At 33.6% G+C, this 23,979-nt stretch overlaps 1 long non-coding RNA gene across 10 annotated transcripts in view; it reads right to left on the minus strand.

The window, feature by feature from the left end:
- The window catches only part of LOC130052261 (uncharacterized), a 72,246-nt gene extending 59,893 nt beyond the window's left edge, over positions 1 to 12,353 (minus strand). For 7 of the 10 annotated variants that reach the window (XR_008800626.1, XR_008800622.1, XR_008800621.1 and 4 more), the window contains exons 1-2: positions 12,012 to 12,353; positions 11,881 to 11,921 (exon numbers count right to left, since the gene is read on the minus strand). This is a non-coding gene — a long non-coding RNA (uncharacterized LOC130052261). Of the gene's footprint in view, positions 1 to 5,628; positions 11,007 to 11,880; positions 11,922 to 12,011 lie in introns of those variants that run through there. The other 3 variants (XR_008800624.1, XR_008800625.1, XR_008800623.1) reach the window with 1 other exon arrangement.
- Positions 12,354 to 23,979: the final 11,626 nt, after the last annotated feature.

The following is a 23,979-nucleotide window of genomic DNA, read 5'->3' on the forward strand; positions in this document are numbered from 1 at the left end:
TAAAATCATTGCACACATTGCTCTTGATAACACGGTTTCTGATTAGCCAATGGAATTGAAAATTGCCCAATCAACATACGAGTAAACTTTGCTGTATCAAAATGGATGCAGTCTAGTTGAAAAATGCACCCCCAATGTTTAAATCCTGAGTATGGCGACATTTCGGCTTTAGGACAAGTGATAAAAGTGTTGCTTTATGTTAAACGCTTTTATATTATGTAGAATTTATTTGCAGAGAGCAATAAATACAACGAAACATAAGAAAATCTTAGCATTATAAAGAATTTGGTACATGCTATTGTATCGAATCGAAAATCATCGAATCGAGACTAAGTATCAAAAATCGAATCGAAAAGGTACTGTATCATTTCACCCCTAGTTGTAGCTATCAAAATTTCGTTCTGTCTAAATTGCTTCTAAATTCACAACATTTCTATCAGGTTTTCCGTGTATCATGAAGATCATTTATCGTGTTTTGCATACATCAGGTCAATCGTGGAGTTTGTTTATCATGTTTTGTGTATATTGTGAAGATTGTTTATCGTGTTTTGCGTTTATCAGATTTATTGTTTATCGTATCATGCGTGTATCCTATCCTATCGTGCGTATATATATATCCTATCCTATCATGCGTACATATATCCTATTCTATCATGCATGTATCGTGTTCTATCATTTATCCAGTCTTCACGAAAACTCAGTGGTCCAAAGACCGAGGCCAGTGAATTTTACGATCGGGTCAGTAAAAATTAAAGATCAGGAAGTCCGATGGGCTTGTAGACTTTTTGTAAGTCACATTAAATATAATGTTGGATTTAGATATTCTAAATGTCTTAATTGCTTAAATTTACTATCAAAATAAAAATAAATTAAAAAACAGCACATAAAGAAAGTGTTTGGACATCGTGGTTTAATGTTTATTTCGTAAAGAACGATAACTATACTTGTCATTGTCAAGATAACTTGTACGTTGATCATGTGAATATTAAATGAACAACTTGTTGAAACAACAAAAATGGCCACATTCTGTATCGCACAGTATACCGGTAATTGCTGCTTTATTGCATTGTCCAATTAAAATGAACTTCATCAAGTGCAGTTATCTCTGATTTTATGCAATTTCTATAGTTTATAGAATTAATCATTTGCATTTGATGTTAGTAGAGTAGGCTACTTTGATGATGGTAGAGAAGGCTACTTCCTAAGGTGCACTCAGGCTGTTTTCATGTTTGTGAAAAATATATGAAGTTGTAGTCTTGTTGTTTGCAGGTGAAGAGAGAGAAAATATCATGTACGGTGTTGTTTTTCTGGAATCGACAGAAAGGATGTCTTAGGGTGGATATAAATATGAGTAATAACCATAGTTTCAGTAAATTAATTGTACAATTTTAAAATGCATTCCATAATGTATGTGATAAACATATGAAAATTTAGGGGGCCAGTGAATTTCACTGTGGGAAAGTAAATTCAGACAGTTCACTGGTCCGACTGGCCAGCAAGTTTTAAATGTTTTCGTGAAGACTGTTTATCATGTTAAGAATAACGCTGTGGGTACTGTATACGGGTAATATCGCTTAACTCTAACACAGATCCACAGGATTCCTCCGATAAAATGTACAAACTTTCACTTGATGTATTCAATCCAAAATGAAGTAAACCTTTAGGCCAAAAAAAAAAGACGTGTTTTTGGTTACTCAACTGACTCCAATTTTCCGGATAAATTCCAGTCCTTAATTTACGTACACTTCATTTCTCAAATAAAAAAATCTAATAAGTTCGGGTTCCATATTCAAATTATCAGAAATTTTCAAACTGGCATCCTGCATGCTTTCTGCTCTTATACATTGGTTAGGTTTATGAATTTGTTTCCTATGGTGAAAGCAAGAAAAAAAAGAATAGAATTTAAAAGCTTAATTAAAATTCAACTTTTTTCCCAGGATAATTGTTTTATTAATATTATTTACAACATACTGTCACAATCGGTGAGAGAGGCGGGGGGGGGGGGGGGGGGGGGGGGGGGGGGGGGGGGGTCCTAAAATGACAAAGCCAAAAAGAGGATGGCACCCACAGCACTTGTTTAATGTTTTTCAAAATAAGTTATAACGATTTTAAAATACATGTGCATTTGCATGAAGTAAATGAACCAGTGGATTCTGACTAGTGATGGGCAATCGGGAAAAAAAATTTAATCAATAATCGGATTAATCGGATGTACCTTTTCGATTGATTAATCGAAAAATAATCTAATTTTAATGATTTCAAATTTATGGCATAAATATATTAAATTTACTTTATGTTTTACCCTAGATATTAAGTTAATTGGAGACGTCCAAAATCATAATTAGAACTTTGAAGTTAATCCATACTTTCGATTTTATTTTCCCAGGATAGAGATAGATCTCTCGACTTTTGTTGTTCTTATGGGATCCTGGTTAGAATAGAGCCTCATTACTCCTTGCTTGTTGTAAGAGGCAAAATCCGAAGCCCCGTGTCACAACAGGTGTGGCACAATAAAGATCCCTCCCTGTTGAAAGACTGTAAGCACCGATCACAGGCCTAAATTTTGCAGGCCTTTACCAGCAATGGTGACGTCTCCATGTGAGTGAGAGTCTCAAGAAAAACGTTAAACAATATTCAATCATTCAATCTTATCGGATGATTCACAGGAGTCGGCAATTTTATCAATAAAGTAGAAATATATGAGAAAAGGGCATAAATACTACCACTGAGCTTCGCGAGCTCGCTACACTCACGAAGCTCATTGGTAGTATTTATGCCCATTTCTCATATATTTCTACTTTATTGATAAAATTGCCGACTCCTGTGGATGATTCGGCTTCGTCAGCCATTTTTGATTTTAGATAAGTCGCCGCAGGAATATTCGTATTATTAAAAAAAAAAATCCGACGTCGGCGATTTTCGATTTTCAAAACGACAATCAATTATTCACATCGTTTCTGTTAGAGCGACCGACAATCGAAAGTCGGCCACAATCGGTACATCACTAATTCTGACCATGACTTCCCATTTCTGCTTCACTTGTACATAAGCCTTTTGAATTTACAAAATGCTGACCTCCTCAAAATATTATTAGATTTACCTGACTTCTATGTTTTTCATTTTCCGTTCCACATTTTGCAAGATCTGTACGTTTCTAGGGGCTTGGCATGAATGTATTCATGTGGCATGATTTTGCACGAAACAATTCTTGCATGGACACAGGACCACATGCAGGCACCTGAATTTCTGTCAATAAGTCGCTCAATAAAGCCAAATATTGAAAACTCCTACCCCTTCTATATATGAATATATATATGCATTCGCATACATGCCAACTTTCCCAATTTGTGCGGGATTCTCCCGATTTGAAGCAACTGAAAAGACAAATCCCGATATCCCGATCGGGATTGCAAAAATACCCCGAAATCCAGATTTTCTAAAAATATCTCCCATTGTACGACAAAAAACCCCCATTTCCAACCGGAATTTGAAATCCCGCGTCATTTCTGAACTGGCCAATCAGAAATCGGGACAATAGTCAGCCATTGCTGTTTACCTGTGTCGCATAGTGTCGGGTTGGTCTGCCTGTGTCGGGGTGTTTATTGGACAGTACGAAGCATGTTTTGATAGTAATTAATCGGGAAGACGGATTTCAAATTGGCATATCCTTTACACAAACGTGAATGACAACGATGATAGTGTCACCACCAAACAATCGGACATTCCCGATTTTTGCCTCTCGCTGACAGCATTCAAAATTTGCAATAAGATACGTCAAATATATATTTTTTCCAACTATTAGAATATAGGTTATCCAAATATATCTGTCTGAAGCGATGTATTATATAATCTATATAGTGTAGTATTCATTAAATATACTTTGTGATGTGTAATTCGCATAAGTCTGTACTGAATTTTATATTTAGCAAGTAGCCTTAATTTACAAGTAAAATCGTATATTTTGATGTGTTTTTTTCCTGGTAATTATTTCAGATGTCATGGGTGCAAAGGTTTTGTTCGCAAACTTCATAGCAAGGCAGATCACTCCTTTTCTGGTTGCAATGCAGATTAACCCACCAGACTCTGCAAGCCCATGTTTACAGACAAGCAAGATTGCCTTTGTAGTCATACCTAAATGCATGTGCTTTAATTCAAATTTTGATACATAGACCAGCCAATGTTTATTGTATGGTGTAAAAGGATGCAACCTAAAGTATTATTTGATAATATGTATGCGACTTGTTGTTGGAGAGAATTTTTTTTGCTGAATAAATGATTTTAATAAAATATTTATGTATATCTTTCAAAGTTTTTTTTTTTTATATAGTTAATGGTCAAACACACTTGATGTTGTATTAATATATGATACATTTACAATGATTTTATTGATATTTTATTTCAAAAGACAAATATTTATTTTCATGCTTTAATGTCATGAATTTTGAGCTTTGAAAAAAGGTTGTCGCGCGCAAAATCTCCCATGGGGATTCTTAAAAGTTGGCATGTATGTATTCGTACTCATTCATATACCCTTGAGTGCCCAGTAGTCGTGCGCTTAAGAAAATATTCGTTTCAAGAAATAGTAAAATGAAATATTAGCTAATCTCACATGATATTTTAACTTACCATGTTAAAATCTTACTTTCTCTTTATTCAAAATATTCCAAAGCAGTTTATCAAATTTATTGTTGAGGCACAAAACAAGTGAAGTTCAACATCAGCCATATTTGTTTAGGACCAGTAGTCGTGCACCCGGATGTAGCAGTAAAATGAGGCTAAGGAAACACATTTTATTGTTCAGCAACGTTTTTACCACATTCCTTTTATGCATTTGCACTTCCATACAGTGAATAGAGAAAAATATTACATTAAATCAAATAAATCCCATAGTGCCCTTCTCCATGTGAACATTTCCTTTCCACGTGAAAAGGTTTGGATGGTGACACTAGGCGTATACTTATTCGCTGCCTTACGGACACTAATGCACACATCCTTGACAGCCAGATAGACATTGATAAGTCGACTAGGACTGTATTGTCTCAACTTAACATTTGATTTTTTTTCTTTGAAGTCTAAAAACATTAAAAGAGATAACTTGTATGGCTATGCACTAATTCCCGACATTTTGAGCAACATTCCAAATGCATACGGACTACCAACTTTTCAATAAACGAACAAATAAAATGTTTGTCCTTATAAACCAATCGAAATACACCACAACCTTCACATTGGATTATGCTAATTAGCCATGTGCTTGGTACGGCCACCGGTTGCGGTTCAGCATGATTAACACGTGCTTTCACAGTCAGGGAAAAAAGCATTAACAAAATGGCGGGTATTTTGGGTGTATAATTGTATTATTATCAATCCTTCCTGTTTGCTTCCCATATTTCACTCATTGTAAAAATATGGATGCTCTCTTTAATTATCATAAAAAATCAGCTCCTCATGACGTAATATTTAGGCATGGGCCCCAACAATGACAACAAACAAAATGGCGCACGACTACTGGGCACGCTCGACTTTAGGACCTTCAGCCATATAGAGGGGGTAGGAGTTTTCGGTTTGCATGGAACGCTGAGTGTTTTGCAACAGAACGCTGAAATATTAAATATCTAAACACATTACCGTAATCTGACCCAACATAATCACTAATCATGATGATTACTTGATCACAGTAACTCTTGGATTCTCGTTCAAGTCTCACCGCCAAACTAAGTTTGCAATATAAGGTATGCCGAACCCGACAGCACAAAACTTGAAATGTTTTCCACTTTGAGATAGTATATAATATCATATGTAATATGTATATATACATTCATCTTTTTTTTTTTTCACTCCAAAGACAATTGCAAAAACAAATTACTTTTCTAAGATAAAATATATATAAATCATTTAGGACCTACAGCAATTTTTTTAGGAGGTGTGAAATTTCACATTTTCTGAATTAGAATAAAACAAAGTGGCGGCTTCAAAGGGATTGAATATTTTCACCAAAATGTCATTATATATGTACGTGTTATTTTGGAATATCTATTTTCCCCCGCAACATCTGTACATCACTGAAAACAACTCCGAGTCAGAAAGAAAAAGTCACAATCTGAGGCCTTATTTAACAGTCGATGTATATACCTATGGCACGCCAAATTCACTAAATGAGCTAAACATAGTTTCTCGACTGTAAGCTATAGTTTACGGACCGTAAACTATAGTTAACGATTCGTTAACTATAGTTTTCATCCGTAAAACTATATTTAACGGTTGTAAACTATAGTTTACAATGCTAATCCAAGTTTATCTGTCTTTGAATAAACGTTAACAATAGATTTTGTTGATAAATACAGATTTACATTTATAAACTATAATTTACATTCGTTAACTAAGTTCACAATTGCTAACCCTAGTTTCACAAATTGTGATACTATATTTATCAAATAAACTATGTTTAACATTCGTTAATTATAGTTTTTGATCGTAAACTATAGCTAACTGCCATTTTTACTCATAAACTATATTAAACAAAACTGTGTTTATCACTTTTTTGTGAATTCGGCGCATTAAATGACTATAAACTTACAAACCGTAAACTATCATTTACATTCGTTAATAATAGTTTAGACTTGTAAACCGTAGTTTACAATCGTGAAACCGTATTTATCAGATAAACTATGTTTTGCAATCGCTAATGATTGTTTTCATTGTTAATTATAGTTTACGCTTGTGAAACATAGATTATCTGTTTACTATGGTTTACAGATGTGAAATATAGATTAACGTCGTTAACTATAGTTTACGGTCCGTAAACTATATAGTTTACAGTCGATAAACCTAGTTTATCAACTGTGAAACTATGTTTAGCTCATATTTGTGAATTTGGCGTGCCATATATACCCCTTTTTACCTAAATTGTAAATTTCATGGCTCCTAATTGCTGTGTGCCCGAGAAGGCCCTAATTTTGGATAAGTCATAACAGAATGTTAAAATTATTAATATGCTTCAAACTTCCATTTTTCTCCTGTAATTGAATAGGAATTGTATGCGTTTTGAAAGATAATAATTTATAAGTGCCCAAAAGACTATATTGAGGCTTATACGAGGGATTCTCTGTATGGGCTTTATGAGTGACTTATTGACAGAAATTCAAGTGCCTGTGACAGGACAAACACTTCATGGACACCTTCTCAAATATATGCATGGAGTAGAAAAGATTTTCTTACATTTGATACATTTTCACCATATGGCCCTATAGCGCCTGAACCCTTGACTATGGATATCACAATTTTAATAGAGGGCTTCGTGTACATATCATAACAATCAATGGCGGATTTAGAGGGGGGCGCACCCTCGTGAAGTGGCGCCCCGGGCCCCGTAACCGCAATTCCTGGATCCGCCCCTGACAATACATAGAAGAGTTGTGAAAATATAGACTTTTCAAGCATATCTGGCCCCGCCCATTAGACCCCAGGGGTGGTAATGTCATTTTCACATTTTTTTTCCCCGGACATATATCCATATGAGTGAAAGATTCTCCAGAGGGGCGTTAAACAATATACAATCAATGCTCTTATGCTAGAGGTGCTTCAAAAATGATAACAATTTCAAGAAGTTATAAAGATGCTTTGTTAACGGACGATGGACGACGCTCGACACACGTCGACGGACGAAGACCAATGTCAATAGGTCACCTGAGCCACTTAAAAAAGAATAAAGTGTCAACATTTACATTTGTACAAGGATTTAAATTTTACTATTAACTCCATGATTTATTTATCAAATCAAGGTACAGCGATTGGTAACCATCTCACACACACACACACACTCTCTCTCTCTCTCTCTCTCTCTCTCTCTCTCTCTCTCTCTCTCTCCGACGTAATCTCTTAGGAAAGAATAGGCACGTGTGTTATCGTTGTAAAGACAATGAAAAGTACTATTTTACGTAGCTATAGACACTCTTATAAAAGTTTACCCAATATTCTCTTTCGAATTTGAGAAAACACACCAGTTCAGGATACATTTGCTGCCTTTTACATTCTGTGCGTTAAGTTTATGGGAGTATCATTTTCTTCATCAAAGTGCACAACGCGAGTCAACACATCATGGCTGACTCATTCCACAAAGTGAGATAAACAATTCAGGAACCTGTGCACTGCAAACGCTGACAAAATTTATGAGATTTAATTCTTGGGATAATTCAGCGACACACATGTTGGGAGGAATGAAAATTATTTAAACTAAACGAAGTTTAATAGGGAGGGGGGGGTGTGTGTTCTATGAATGGTTATTCTTGACGAGGGGTTGAGGTGGGGTGGGAGCAAGCGTGAAATAAAACTTTTCCAACTACATTGTAATGGTTCTCAAGGGGCAGCAAGAAAATACATACAAATGTATACATATATCAACAAAGAAAATGGAGTGATTATACGACACATTATAATTTAAACACTATGTCACTGTTATTAGTTGCATATATTGTTCTAGATAAATTTCCCGATTAGATTCAACATAGGTGGCTTTTCAGAACACAGTATTTGATGATTTTTTCATCAGTAAGCGTATTAAAAATCCGTACAGTTTCTCCTTTAATATCACGAAAGCTTTTCTTTCGTTAAGAAACTTTTTCACATTTAATTTTAATATAACAACAAATAATGAAGTTCCCCTCCTAATGAGCCGGAGTTAATTGCCATATTTCAAAATTAATAAAATAATTGGTTTTATTGTGTGCATGGGCAAAAAGATGAAATGCATGCTTGTTTGAATTTCTTTGCTAAACATAAAAAGTTGGGTGGGTTTTTTTTTCAATTTCTAAAAAACTTTCTTTCTTTTTTGAATTTCCTTCTTTATAAACTGTCTTACTGTTATGCCCTCTGGGCCCAAAATTGGAATAAACCTATCTTATCTTATAGTTCAGATTTAATGTGTACTAAAACTGCCAGATGCAGAAAAAAGGTACCCAAGTACTTATATAATAGGGTGTATATTTAACATGATTGTTCTAGAATCTAACCTCTCCTAGCCTTTTTCGAGACAATGATTTTTGTTTTCTTAACACCAATCATTACAATTTATTTCTGAATATCTATTCTCTGTTGTAAACCTTCTGCTGATGTTGACATATTACTACATCGTCTGCATACATTAAACAATTTAAATTTTCATTTAGAAGTGATACGGTATCTATATACAGTTTTGAGATACAATGGATATTGCATGCTAGCTACTGCATGGTTTTGGTAGAATTTTAGTTCATCATTAGAAATTGATCGAAGAGAAACTGTACACTAATCTATCAGGCAGGATAATTGAAGATCATATTTACTGACAATTAGTAAACGATAGTGAAAACCCATGGATACACTAAAGGATTACCCCCCCCCTTAGGATTTTGAGCTTTGGATTAACATAAGCCTTTTACATGTATGTTTTTTTAGGAGTTACGGGGTGTTGGGGGGGGGGGGGGGGGTGGTACCCAATTTCAACACATCTGAAAAAATCCGGGATCCGCGCATGAATTGCTATAGTCAATCGATTTTGACATTAAATGACCCATTAACGGTTATATACATGTACGTAGCTATGGTCATGCAGTAGATATTTACTTAATAGGAAGATAGTTTGAATTTCTTATCCATAGACAGTATTCACAGATTTTCTAAAGCTTATTAATTGTGTCTGATTCTCATAGTAACATTGACAGTATAATAAGAAATTACTTGATCACATTTTCTATATAGCAATTCGATGGATGTTGAGCTCGTAATGTTCTTCGGGATTTTGATAACTTTTTATCTTGTTCTTTCAAACAACGGTAATATAAATGTGTAACTCGGGATTAACTAAGAAACTATGCTGAGATATGTTACAATGTGAATAAGATAACAAATATTTCATATTTGTTCAGCAAGTGTAGTTTAAATTAAAGTTTCTTCACCAAACTTGGGTCACTAAAGTTTTAAATATTTTTTCTAATAAGATCCAGATTATCAAAACCTATTCTTCACTAGGATGAAGCCATGTTCTATTCTCAGAGCCTCTGTTTTATCACCCTATAGCTCCCCACATGGGCCTCAAACTCCAAAACTTTCTCTCGCCAAGCTCGACAACATGTTTCGAAAAGTATCAAATTTCTTATCAGCACCTCTGTATATTGTGCATTTCGTTCTTGAGCTGATGTATGTGGTGGATCCAATCATTTGTTGCTGAATGAAAAAATTCCTAAAATGTTAACGTCCTTAAAAATAGATATATTTACGTGTATTTAGTCTCTCTCTCTCTCTCTCTCTCTCTCTCTCTCTCTCTCTCTGAAATATGAGCGAGAGAGTTTGGTTTAAAGTAGCAGGGAGCTGAACCCTTTTCTTAGAAGTGTCGTGTACATAGAGGGAATCAGAGTGATTGTTCAGGATTTATAATTAACTGATTCGATTGCCTTCTGTTTATTTTATATATGTCTTCGATGTTACTATATAGACACTTTGGCACATGATAACAGGGATCTCAATATTCTTACTTATTGTATGATCGGAAAAATAAGATTTGTTTTCTACAAAAGATATGCACCAATTACAGCTATATGGTGCTGCAATGGTTGTCTGAAATAGCTACAAGTTTATATCTTAGACTATAGGAGCTTATTTCTAAGCTCTCATAATTATTATAATGCATATTTTCCTAGCTTGAACAACATTATTATGGTTACACAATTCTTTATCATATTGACTTAATTTATAAAATTAAATTTGAAAAGCAAATGTCTAGCTAATAGTTTTCTTTTGCATCCAGCACAGTCAATGTATAATTCACATGCTACCAAATTTTGTGAGATGAACACAAGAGAGCATGAATTTGGGTCTTGGGTGGAGAGAATGTTCTGTGTGAGAGAATCAATTAGGAGCTAGCACCTCGTGAGAAAGGAGAGATCGTGTTTGGCAGTGAAGATGTAAAAGTGATTCACAAGTAGAAATGTAAATAAACTTGTATTAAAATAAAGCGATGGTATATTTTTAACACTGTTCGTTATCTTCAGTTTTTTATACAACCAGCACCGTCATAGAAAGGATCATTGTGACACAATGTCTTGGTGAAAATATACACATGTTATGCTATTGTAAAAGAAATAAGTATTTCTTATTGCATCAGGAACATCCACAGAGGTTTATCCAATACTCCCTTTCGAATTGTAGAAAGAGAGAGAGAGATTTCAGTACGGGCATATCCCCACAGCTAATCAATATATATGGGGAATATAACAGTAAGAACAGAATATTTATGTCTACATAACAGGGCTAACCCCCCCCCCCCTCTCTCTCTCTCTTTTTCTCTGTCACATCAATCAAATTTACAAAGTTGGGACGTTCTTACAATGTTTGTGTGAGGAAAAGTAAAATAACAATGACAAGGGGAGAAATAAATATATTGTTGTTATGGGTAGGTCTGTCTCATAGTGTAATTTGCAGGTAATCAGTTCAATAAATGTCCTCAGTGCATGGTAGGGATTTTCTTCCTTCCTTCTCTCCTTTCTTTCTCTCTTTCTTTCACTTCATTTCATATTCATTGAAAATGTCATCAATATGTAAGATACATTTCAAAAAGTATATTAAATATTGCACGATTTTCCAAAGTGAAAAAAAACAACCCACATTTGTTAATATATAAAATAAAAAGTAAAACGACACTAAACAAAATTAGAATTAAAGATTGCACCATGAGTTGAAAATAGAGAGATGTCCCCCTTTACTCTCTTCATTTCTCTTGCTCAAGTTTATGCGTAGAATGCGAGGAAAAGAGTTTATTAGTTTTAGTATAGCTGTACATGGTTACATGTACAATCATTGATGTCACTAAAGATTACAGATTAAGTACGTGTGTAATTTTAAACTCACCCGATCTGAGTTCTCTGGTTGCTGGATGCTCTTTCTGCCATCTGTAAGATAATAAGCACTTTATCAATTAATATTGAAAAGTGTCGAGAGGACCATCAGATCTGAATATTTATTTATTGAAATTTTCTTACCGTTTCCAGAAATAAAGAAATCCCAATTGAAAAATAAATCACAGAACGAAGAAAACAGCAAAAACAACCACTGATATGTAATTTCACAATAAAAGCACACATATATTAGCACAATTTTAAAAGAAATATATATCCAAACTGAAATATAATGGAAATGATTAGTAAACAAAAGCAAAAATTGTTGAAGACGATCGATTGCACTTGTAAGATGATAGCTTAGAATTTTCACTGCCGTCGCTTTTGGAGCAAATTAAGTGAAAGGTCATTGAATATTTGGAATTTCCTGTTCAGTCACACATCCTCAACGCATGCGCCTTGAATGCATTTGGAATTAAATGATAAGTTAAATCTCCCCCCCCCCCCCCCCCAATCTATCTCCATTTTCAAATTTGTTTTTGGGACTAGCTGTGTTTTCATTTGATATTGCTAAACAAAATAGCATATATCATTTATTAGAGATAGGTTTGCCTTTATATTAGATAACTTTATCCTTTTAGTTCTTAATAGCTGTAACACAATTCATACACTCTAGGCCTATATGTTTCATTCAAAACTAAAATATTATAAACTGTATTTTTCATTTATATAACTTTAATATACGTCCATTATAGACGATATATAGCATGGAGGATCTAGCTGTTATTTCCTCTATCTGCTCGTACTTTGTGAATCAGATAAAGCAGAGTTCTTATTGAGCTAGGATCATAACACTCGGTACATATATCTTTCCCATAACTATGGAAGGTCAAAGGCTATTGTCAAACTTACAGACGGGGATAGTTCTATATCACAAGCACGAAACAAGATAGAAACAGTACTAGCAAGGCTATTATAATTAGACCTGATACACATGTTCAAACATCATAGTCTATATATGCGTCAAATATTAGAATTCTATTAGCACAAAACAGATTGAAACAATACTAACAGGGCTAGAAAAATTAAATGCACCCCCATAGACGGACTGTATGATACTAGTATTATGATTCTCTCTCTCTCTCTCTCTCTCTCTCTCTCTCTCTCTCTCTCTCTCTCTCTGTATGTGTGCGCGCGTGTGTTCATCTACCAGAACATTGTGGGAAGGATAAAAGAGTATTATACAGGCAAAAATAATCAAACCTGATACACATGTCCCTTATGGTGAGAGGAAAATGCCTTAACTTCTCAATGTCAAACTTTCATGGTTAATCGTGGCGGAAAAAGTTAAAGTACTAATGAGACTATGATTACAAAACTTGGTATACATGCTCCCCGTGGTATTATTGCTAAGATTGTATTTTCGCTTCTCAAGTTGTACTCTATTCAATTTAACAAATAACACTGAATGCATTGTACAGGTGTATTTTGCAGCGTAAGCATAGAGTTTTATTTTTAAGGTCTTCCGTCGAAACGATAGAGCTTTCACGTGAGCTTTTCAAATCATAGTTCGACCGTTTGTGAAAAAAGATTTCGATAGGAATACAATTTTGGCTCATGTGATGTTTTTTTTTTTCTTTTTTGAAAACAATCTTAAACTTATTTTCATAATTTCCAACGTTTGCAGTTGTGTGCTTTGTGTTTGTTTTCCAGAAAAAACATTAAGATAACATTGAAATACATGACAAAAAATATATGGTACCCTCCACCAATTTAACTTTGCGTATACGGGAAAGTATTGGATGCTTTATGTTGTTAGCCTTTCTATTTCCGTATTATCATGTTGGTACTCAATGCAACACGTATCTAAATATTAATGTTAATTTTGCGATTATATGAGTCATGGTGATTTCGTACAAAATTAAAATTCAATTCGTTAAAAAATGCACGTATCTAGAAAAAGTTAAAAATATTGTTTCACACTATAACACATAAATATAAATATATATAGGTTTGTGATTGATTGATTGAATATTTTTAACGTCCCTCTCGAGAATAATTCACTCATATGGAGACGTCACCACTGCCGGTGAAGGGCTGCAAAATTAGGGCCTATGCTCGACGCTTATGGCCATTGAGCAGGGAGGGATCTTTATCATGCCACACTTGCTGTGAAACGGGACCTCGGTTTTTGCGGTTTCATCCGAAGGACCGCTCCATTTAGTCAACTCTTACGACAAGCAAGGGGGTGCCGAGGACCTATTCTAACCCGGACCCCCACGGGCTTATACATTTGTGAGTGTAGGTCACAATTTCAAGGTCTTGGTAGGGTCAAAGGTCAATAACGACTTGTTTCTGCTACCGAAACGTTTGGAAGCATAGCCATCAATTAGTGTTTTGAAATACTATTTTGGGGTGGGTGTTTTTTTAAAATATTTTTTTTTCACTTCGCCAAATTTTATAGGAGACTCAATACATACCTAAATCAATTAATTGTGCACAGCAGATCAAAACAATAAAGTTAACGTCAATATTAATTTTATAATTATACATGTGTTATTGTGTGTATGTTAGTGTGTTCGTATGTGTGTGTGTAACACTGGTCTTGTAGACACTCTAGAGGCCATATTTTTGCTTGGTTGAGTTGATACTTTACATGTAGCTTTGTTATCAAAAGAGGTAGAAGACCGTTGATTCTTGGGATCAAAGGTCAAAGTCACCACATAACTTCATAGGAAAAGCTTTTCGACACTCTAGAGGCAACAATATTTTTGCTCGACTATGTAAATTTCTTATCAACACAGGAAAACCCCTATATGATCTCGGGGTCCAAAGGTTAATGTAACTACCGGACATTATGAAAAAAGCTTATAGACACTCATTGAGAGGGGATATACCCCCTCTTGCGGAACTCTTGTTGACCTAGATAATTCTGGAATAAGAGGTCCTTGACCCAACCTGTCAAAAGGACACCTGCATTTCTCTCCGTTCATACGAAACAGGGACAGTTAAGGGGATGTTTTCTACATCTGGATATAGAGGGAAAATAATTGTGTAAGGTTATGGAATCTAGCTCATATTTTTGATGTTGAAAATCCCTTTGTGACCTGCGACTACCTGAAGTTAGGGGAAGTCTTGCTCATGCTTAGTCCTGGGAATATGCAGTTACCTGTTTGCATGACTAACACTCTATATGAGTACTTGATAGAGCTGCTGTTGTTATTTTATATCCTTTTTTTTTTCTTTTTTTTTTTTTTTAATTTTCATTGTATTGAGCGTGGATTGTTCAGCAAATAACCGGATACCTTGTAAATAGTACACATTGACGTGTATAGAATGTTATTCTATATATGATATCTATATACATATGTTTACTGCAGGAGTTTGTTTTATATACCGGTATCTCGCTGTTATTTCTATATTAATGTAAATAATATATATCTAGCATAGATTTTACAATAGAGCATAAACACTTTTCATGGAATTCTGATGGTCTTCATTACAAGAATATTTTTAGATACCTTTACAATATTAAAAATCTGCGTTAAAATTTTACTCTTTAATAGTATTTTTACATTTTTTTCCCGTAAATTTAAATTCTGAAACATTTTTAGAATGATCAATGATATGCAGTTTTTCGCTACAGTCCTCACAAATGGTTTCAGTTAGGCCCTTCATATATACCTTAATGACGTAACTATTATATGTTGGTCATGGGGAAAAAAGAAATATGATAAAGGAGACGTTATTGAATATTACCAACTACACTTATAATCTAGTTTCTTATTTACCGATGGACCAAAAATCGGTCCTATCGAAACCTCTTCTTTCTCAATGTTAGACTTCTTCGTAAAGAACAATTGGGCCAAATTTATCCGAGACACTGAAGAAAAATAAGTTGACACCTTTAATGCAGTTATTTGTCAAAACACAGTGAATGAGTGATGACACAGTAGAGCTTCGATATTTTGATAAATACATGTAATACATACGGTATATATAGTCTTTGGAAATCAGGTCTTTCAATACCCGGTTCGATCTTTTGCTAGCTAAGTTATTTCAATGTTATCGAAGGGCAAAAAAGGGTCCATAAGGCTGTTGCATGAAGGAAGGAAAATTTGAAGTGAATGATGTCTGATTTGTCGACCACAGAGGGTATCATTCATGCATTCACTCGCTGCATCCTTACAGACTCGAAAGGAGGCTTGGAAAGCATTATATTTATATGTTTTTCTCAGAAAAAATGTCTTTGACAAAATCATATCTAAAAGACTATATATACCGTACTTAGCTAAAATTCTGAAATATGTACGGGTGACTGGTTTTAGCTAGACGGGAATGGTGCACAGGTAAGGGTGTCAAAGAACAAAGGAAAATAATGACAGGTAACCTATAATCTGTTTTGTAACACATCACAGGTAATTTGGTTTAGTATTAAAATTGGGCAGTAAAATTCCATTTCAAAAAAAAAAAAAAAAAAGAAAGACGTGAGATTAATTCTTTAGTTTTATACATGAAACACATTTAGAAAAGGACAAGGGACATTTTTGGCCAAAATTGGTCGCGCTTCAAAAACCGATCATATTTTGCAGGTAGAAAGGTGATAATTTTCTCGTTTCATTCATATATAACATGTACCATTTATTTGTTGCTGATATTGAGAAAATAACGTTACAATATTGCATTGTTAACTTTGACGCTGTCTTCCGACGGTCGCTTTTTCGGAACAACGTCATCGACTTCATATGATTCTTCTAGAATATTTTTCTAAAAGTTATAATTCTAACTTTTCATATAAAAATACTAATTGAGATCAAAGACTTAAAAACTGGCATGCTATGGAAAATACATTATGCATTTACATGTAACTTTATCGTGTTCACAATCTAATTAAAATTAGATCTTCCATCCGCTCCCCAGTTTTCGATACGTCGCCACGCGACGTATCGAAAACTGGGGAGCGGATGGAAGATCTAATTTTAATCAGATTGTCGTGTTCATAGACATTTTGCGGCAGAATCTTGTGTTAATTAGAGTGAGGAAAATAATGCGTGTATTTGCCAAAAATTTATGAGTAGAACGCAATCATATTTTCGAAGGCGCTGTTCGATGTCTTCCTATTCAAATGAATTATGGAAAATAAAATGGCTTGGTGATAAATATAAACATTTCGATTGAAAACGTCGATTGAGTCGGATAAAATTACTTGTTATGTCATGTACACCAAGGACTATATATAACAGGTCTGCTTACACGTGTATGTAATATACATGTACATGTTACAATACATACGAATATAATATGTCGGCCTGCATGCTGTGGGTATTTACAAAATACATTGAATAGAGGTACTAAACGATACAAATTTATGTTGCATGAATGGGATATAATTTTCTTGGGTACAGCAAAACACGTCAAATAATATGCATGTAACTTCAGATGGTATATTTTATATAGCAAATATATTTTAAAACCTCACAAAAATGCGTCTGTGTTTATATCGTTACATTCCCCTAAATCGTCAACAAAGAGTAGTTCTCTCTCTCTCTCTCTCTCTCTCTCTCTCTCTCTCGCATTGCGTAGTTTTACTGATGTAAACACATCAAATGTGTATGTATATATTTAGAACATGTATCAGTTATTCTTCAAATGGACCCTGAGAAGTTCTTTCAGTACGTTTATAGACAATGTGGTATATTTAACATAGTCCTTGAAACGTAGGGCGTCCTGGCCATCATCATCTTCCAGCGCCTGAAACCACACATCCTCCACTTGGTGTTCAGGAATCAGAGGGAGAACAGTTGCTCTTCTAACGAAGCGATCTCATAAACTAAGAGAGAGAGAGAGAGAGAGAGAGAGAGAGAGAGAGAGAGTTTTAAAATCCATGGCAGAAGTAATAAACCATTCATGGACTAAACATTTCAATGTTCTTGAATTATTCCATATTCTAGGATGTTCAAATTTTTGTTTAAAGTGTTACATAGTGAAAATCATATTAGAAATTGCTATGATGAATCATATTGCAAATGTGATAGAATGAAAAATTATAACAAATACTGGGCTTATTGTGTGAAAGAAAAATAGTTTGAGATTGGTCTAGGGTAAATATTTGATGTGAACAAGAAAATACTACATTTGATTTGGAAAAAATTGAGTTATATAACTAAGTGAAAGATTTAATTAATTCGTCTTCAAAGTGTATTGTTTACAAGCATGTCATAGATCATTTTTTCTTTACAATATTACCGCGGTGTAAACATATACATAATGATTATTTTATCTCTTGCCTAAATGTATCTTATTCATATTGTAAATTTGACACTTATTCCTATGTTTTATTTTGAGTCAACCTGCCCTTTGTTTACATGCACATTGTACATATTCATAGTGTTTACATTTTGTAACATGTGTGATCCAAATTATTTCAATTGCAATTACAATTAGTAATCATTCCACATTCCAGTTGAATCACTTTTATTTACTGAACATTGTTCATTTCTTGTTTTACACACTTTATTCCTGTCAAAACGTGATCGCCATTTGTAAGTTACAATAATATAAGTGCATATGTACTTATTTTCCAATATCAGCAATTTGAATGTTATATATTTAACCATGCTCTTGTCTCTTTGAAATAAAATACAGTTTACACTAAACATACATAGATAAGCATATGTTAAACCATCAATGAATTACACTATCTTATCCTTTAAAAATATACTTATATTTGTACACCTCTAGACAATGTCATTTATATATTAAAACATTATTTAAATCTTTGTCATTTCATACTGATAAGAAGAGATATACTTATAATATACTGTACATATATGTATATGATTTGCTTTCATAGGCCTGACTGATAATTACAGGTAGCTAGTCTAAAACAGACCATACCCAGGAACCACTCAGGTGTGAAAATCACAGTTTTAGCTAAGTGGGAATAACAATTTCAGAATTTTAGCTAAGTGAGAATGAATCCGTAATAATCCTACAGACAGATGGGCTGACAGACGAATGGACTGGTGATTCCTTTATACCCTCTCCTTATCTAATTAAGTAGAATCTGTCAGAGAACAGATTGTTACAAAATCTAAAAGGAAATGACAAAGTCTATAACTTTAAAAATAAAATACTTGTAAAATAAAAATATCTGTAACTTCATTGAATCTAAATAAAAATGACGGGTGCAAAATTTCTATTATATACTTAATATACATGTATACAAAAAGTTTGAATCAAATCTGTTAATTTTTTAAAAAGATAAATACTCTGGACAATGACATCAACCCCTGAAAATAGAAAATATACATGTATATACATAACAAAATGTGAAGATACTAGTAGTCGGAGCCAATGGAGTATGAACTTTTAGATACTAGATTCTCCAAAATGCATTTTTTTCTGGGATTGTTCTTTGTGTTGTTGTCGAAGAAATCGCTTATTTTTAGCTGGTTTTGTAATATGTTTCTTTTCAACACATCTTTTTAAATCGGATAGTCATGAAAACAAAAATAATATCTAATAAATGGGACACTCACAAATCAGGCATTTTTAGATTATACCAGCGTAGAGAGTCGCATACCCTTATATGTTTCATTTCTTGAATAATTACATTTTCATTGTTTTCGCCTTTGGTATCTTTACAAATAGTAATGATAGCCATTTTCTCGTGAATGCAATGCATTTGTTAACAATGCACGCATGGATTTTGATAAATACAGTATGTCTATTTAACGGCTTGGAATTCCGACAGAAAAAAAAGTGAAATGTAAATAAAGAATTAAATGCTAACATGAAGTATGCCTGTGTGAAGCATCGCAATTCATACCCTCGTGTATTTCCAAAAACTAAATTCATTTCTTGACTGAATCTGGACAGTCTTTTCAAAGACTCGTAATTCACAAACTAAATAAACCAAGAAATCATTGAAGGAATGTATACACACTTCATAAAACGTTCTTCTTTCCCGCTTGAACTCTGAAAGGAAAGCGAACGATGAACGAACACAGAAAGAAGGAAGGACGAATTCTTATATAAACAAGATTTAGAAGAAGTAATCACTATCGAGATAGGCAAAAAGTATAGTGTACCCAAAAATCTGTACTTTATGTAAGAATGATGTTGGAGATACCATGACTTGTTCAGCTTTAAGTGAGAGTAGAAAAAATACTTACATTTTAAACATACAAACAGACCAAATGTCATAAAAGTCTTTACTTTGTTCCCATGTAAAAAGTTATTTATTATGAGTAATCTTACCAAATTCATAAATGCATGTATCATTCACAAGAAAGTTATCCTTCCAGGTTAAAACAATACAAATTGTGCACTCTTGAATGCATATACATTTCATCAATTATTTGATTAACATTGTGTGTATATATGTATCTTCCTTATGGTAATTAGTGCAATATGAGAATAAATTGAATTGAATTGTAAAATGTTCGTTATATAACGACCTAGTTCGTCAATACAAACTATCTTTGGGTCAAATGCTGTCTGACATGTCTCATACCGATTGTTAAGCCGGGTTTTTTTTTTTTGGCACACTGATTTTGACTACGGATAACTCCGTTTACCTGATCAGGATATAAGGCTCATAGCGGGTGTGTCCGGTCGACATGGGATTCTCACTCCTCCTAGGCACCCGATCCCACCTCTGGTGTGTCCAGGTATCCGTATTGGCCCAACTCTCTATTTTGTATTGCTTATGGGAGTCATGAGATTGACTATTCGTTATCTTCATCTTTCATGAAAGCATTTGCACTGACCGTTTATAAATTGTGACCAAGGTCAAAGTTGGTCAAACTCCAAAGTATTTTTCTTTCAGGGTCAAAATATTGCTACTCGAAGAAAAATCTGGTCTCAAGAAATACAATATACACTTGTGAAATATGAAAGTCCTATCATCATCCATTCAAAAGTTATGACCACGGTTTAAGTTTTTGCAAACAAACATGCCAAAAACCGATTACAGGGACAATAAATAGAGACTCATGCAATTTCGTAAGAAAGATGGTACATATGTACATGTACTATTATATGCATTTATATACCTTACGATGTAAATACTGGTTTTTGTTTTTTTGCACTTATGCAAGATAACTTACAACACTGTCTTTTATACTGATGGTAATACTGTTGAATATTTCCTATGCGAACAAAAATAGTAAACAATTGATAATAAGAAAATCAAATGACATGGAAACTTCAAGAAGATGTTAAGCATTGTTTAATGACGATCACTCATAGAAGTAACAAAATTCATCAAATGCCGAAGAGCGACTCGAAGTCACTCTCTGTATCATTTTATATTTCGTCAAAACAATTTTTACTAGTCAATCAAAAAGACCCTAAAAGTTACACTTATTTCATAATTTATTTGCCCCCCCCCAATATATTTCACAATACATGAGAAAGATACAGAGAAAGAGAGAGGTTAATAGATTTGTATAGGACTTTTACTCCTCGTGAAAAAAAACCCCTGTTTGTTATTTTCAAGGCAATTCATTTGTTAGTATCATACCGTTATAAGAATGTTATGGAGGATATGAAACCCTTTCAAAAAAATATTGTATGCACACCTCACATTACATGCATAGGTAAAATAGCAATAAGAATCTTTACTTTCTCTGACTCAGCATAGGCTTAAGTATAAAATCCTTCTTAGAAAAAGCAACATGACAATAGATCTTCAGAAAGCAGAAAACAGCAAAGTCCTCTTATAACAATCATAACTACTTAACATTCCATTAAAGGGTGGTCAATATTAATAGTTTCGGTTTTATTGTACATACAATTTCATTTTTAATCAAGAATACTGTTTACTTAGAGTATCGTTTGTCTTCTATCAAACTGTTTTAGAATTTTATGTCAACGACTTGCTCAAGAACATATTTCCCAATATACCCAATCTAAACAAAGTTTATATTGCAATGTAACATTTCCGTGTATTATATGATGTGGTAAATTCAACACCATCGGTACATGTGAGAAGCATGCACAAATAAAACAAATTACATATATACATGTACTATGCACGCTTTCATATGTACAGATACATGTACATGAAAAAGTAGATAAAAGTACAAGCATAGTATCATATCCTAACATTTAGAATTCTTTGTATTTTCATGATAAAAGAAAATTGTGGAATCATGATGATATCAGATTTTGACTACTGATACATAGATTTAAGATTTTAAAAGTTATTTGATTTTTTTTATGCATGGACGCGTACGCATATTTGAAAAAAATAAATGGATTATTAATCTCGTCATTAGATTTTTAGTGACCTCCAGAATTTAAAATTCACGGTCTCTGCCTAAAGAATATCAGCAATTAACAAACAGTCCAAAGAGTTAAGATATATACATGTACATACACAGTCAACTAACAAAGAACATTATAAGTATCCTGTATCAACACCCCAATTTTGGAAAGTACATGTACAAATAATACCTCCCCCATTAATACAAAGTTATATTGTTCATTTCTAAAATATATTCTACAACCACTATTTGATTTGACCTTCAAACATATACAATCATATTAGTGTTTGTTTCTATATACTGTACTAGTATTTAAAACAGTATGATGCACATATATAATGAAAATGTATAAGAGATTATACGATTAGAAAGTTTCAAAGATATATATTATTCTGCAGCCTAATGATTGCATAGTTTGGTAAACATAAACAGTCCCCTTCCCTTAGAAATTTGAAAAACATTTGTCGTTCGTCCTTCTTATAATCAATTATATCCCCTGTCAGATCATAGTTTGGTAAACATAAACAGTCCCCTTCCCTTAGAAATTTGAAAAAAACATTTGTCGTTCGTCCTTCTTATAATCAATTATATCCCCTGTCAGATAAGTTTAATTGCAAAGCCCAAATTAAAGATGGAAAAAATAAAATATCCCCAACTGCGAGAGAAAAATATGTACCGTAACAGAGAGAGAGAGAGAGAGAGAGAGAGAGAGAGAGAAAGAGAGAGAGAGAGAGAGAGAGAGAGAGAGAGAGAGAGAGAGAGCAATGTTCTTTTAATTAGCAGAATTCTGAAATTACTGTTCTGGATAGGGGAATTGGGTGCAGGTTGAGAACAATAGAATTTATTCATATGCAACGAAAGGTGAAGATAATGAACAATTATCAATCTCATAACTCCTATAAGCAATACCATATAGAGAGCTGGGCAAACACAGACCCCTGGATATACCAGAGGTGGGATCAGGTACCTTAGAGGAGTAAGCATCTCCTGTCGACAGGTCACATCCATCGTGAACCCTATATCCGTAATAAAAATCTGTGTTTTACTAATTACCATGGGTAGTGAGAAATATAGATAAGAGATTTTCATCAAATCGATTTATAAATATTTCAGATTTTCCATATATCGTATACCAACGTATTTTCGTTATTTCCATTTATTTCTAAATTTCTAAACGTTTTGATCATTTACTCGATCTTTGTCAAGCTTTATATATCAAAACATGTTAAGCACGTTTTCTTTCATTTATGGGTTAATCACATCCACCCCTGCAATGCCCGAATATTATTTCTTCAATAGATATGAGTGTTCACGAAATAAAGAAACAGTAAGTTTATGCCTGAGAAATCACATATTGCAGTGTTAAAATCGCAATTTTGGCGAGGTGGTACAGAGATGTAGAAGTTTGGATGTAAAGTTGGAATGAACCTCCATGTATGAATTTATTGATGAATGAGAAAAAATATTATTCGGCATACATGCATTATGTTCAAATTTAAACTCCGTAAACCTGTAAAATTTTAATGATATCGATATCTGTCAAAAGACATTTAAAGCCTTCCATGACAACAAATGAAAAGTGAGTTTAATTAGATTTGGTGTTTATCCTTAATATATTTACAGCTTGTACATTTATAAGATTAAGAAATAGAGCTGATAGATAAAACAGTTAACTGAATGACATTTGTAAAGATATCAAAACGAATTTTGATACAGAGAATTACATATGAATATTCCAAAGTGTGATAGATCTACACCTGCACAGATGTAGTGTAATATCAATTACAATAGAAACGGACGGGCATTAGCCGATAGATCATGTATTATGTCTTTGCACC

The sequence above is a fragment of the Ostrea edulis genome, chromosome 2 (genome assembly GCF_947568905.1).
Source record: "Ostrea edulis chromosome 2, xbOstEdul1.1, whole genome shotgun sequence".
NCBI classification, from domain to species: Eukaryota; Metazoa; Mollusca; class Bivalvia; order Ostreida; family Ostreidae; genus Ostrea; species Ostrea edulis.